Genomic DNA, 1,784 nt, shown 5'->3' with positions numbered 1-1,784 from the left:
AAGGGGATTGAGGCCCCCATATGGAGGGAGTTGGACAGGGCTGGGGCTGCTGTCCTGCTGGGCAGTGTGTGGGGCTTGGGGCCTGGGGCCATAATGTGTGGCCTCAGAGCCCTGGTAAGGAGCAGGACAAGGCCACGGGTGGCTTGTTCGGGGGTGGGAGGTAGAGCTGGCTCCCTGCCAGAGTGCACTGTCAGGGGACGGGGGAATGGTGTCCCCCAGAGCGTGGTGCACAGAGCTGGGGCGGGTGCATACCCAGTGCGGCAGGGCACAGAGGGGCCGCACAGGAAAGCTGCTTGCCTCTGTGAGCTCCATGCTACCCCAGCGACACTTCCTCTGCATGTGCAGGGTTGTGCGCCTCACTGCTGCCCGCATGTGCAGGGTTGTGCGCCTCACTGCTGCCCGCATGTGCAGGGGAAGTGTTGCCGGGGCACATGAACAAGCAGCTTTCCTGCGCGGCCGCACTGGGTCACACTATGCTGCGGAGGCCCTGGGGGAGGGCAGCAGGGCAGGGAACACGAGCCCACATGCACCCTGCACAGACCTAGGGGTTGTAGGTCCCCCCCCACCCCACTCCCTGGGAGTGTGCTGCAGTGGGAAGCTGGGTCCACCCCTGCACCTGCCTGAGCCTGCAGCAGGGGCTAAGCGGGCTCAGTGCTCCTGCAGCAGCTGCCTTCTGTCAGGGGCAGGGGGTTGTAGACCTGGGTTGCTGGCCCGGGCAACTGGGGGCCCCCCTAGCAGAACTTGGGGGGAGGGCTGTGAGTGAGGGGCAAGGGGCGGGGCAGGACACTGGCATATCAGTGTTGCTCAGCATTGTACATCCTGGTAAGTGAAGGCTGGAGGGGAGGCACCAGTAAGCCTGGGAGGCTGTGGTGGGGGGAATGAGGGGCACCAGTAGGGCTGGCGGGCTGTTGGGAGAGTGAGAGGCATCAGGAGTGCTGTGGGGGACCTTTTAATTATGGATTTGGGGGTTTTTATCAGAGAATTTGCTATCATTAATATTTTTTCTGAACTCCATTACTGTAGGGAACTACTCAGTGGGTGTATGTACATGAGGTGCTAAATGCACAGCAGACTAATTCTACTATGTATTAGCACATCATGGCAAAAGCTGTGCTAATTTGTTGTAGAATTAGTCTTCTGTACATTTAGCATCACTAAAAAGGCATGTGCCACTGCTAGTACCTGTTATTACAGGCACTGAACTTAATGTGCCGTAATTACGGTGCATTGGTGCACATGTAGAAATGTCCAATACATGGATGGAAAGGTGTTGGTTTTAATTTCCCCCAAATTTGGTTCCATTTAAGTTTCTTCAGCATCTGAATAGTTCAGCTGATAGAAGATAAGGGAATTCTAGTACCTTACCTGAGGGGTATTGTGATAGGGTGTGTTTTTTTTGGTTTTTTTTTTTTTTTTTACGTACAGTTCAGGTTTCAATATCACTTTTAAAACGGGCACCTCATACCATACCAGTCATGACCAGGGATCCAGGTTTTCCATTTCCACCTAAAAATGGTAAAATGTGGATTTCTCATTTTAGCAGAGAAACCCACAGATTTTGTAGTTTTTCTGCAAGCCCTCTACAGGCTGGCACAGTTCCAGCCTGCAGGGGGCTGGGAGGGAGCAGGAGCAGGGTAGTTAGGCAGGGGGCACCGTGTCACTTACCTACAGAAGCTGCTGTATATGGACAAGGGGATTGAGGCCCCCATATGGAGGGAGTTGGACAGGGCTGGGGCTGCTGTCCTGCTGGGCAGTGTGTGGGGCTTGGGGCCTGGGGCCATAAT

This window comes from Crocodylus porosus, unplaced genomic scaffold, assembly GCF_001723895.1.
Source record: "Crocodylus porosus isolate Cpor-Errol unplaced genomic scaffold, CroPor_comp1, whole genome shotgun sequence".
Taxonomy (NCBI): Eukaryota; Metazoa; Chordata; order Crocodylia; family Crocodylidae; genus Crocodylus; species Crocodylus porosus.
Note: the sequence above shows the minus strand (reverse complement) of the source record.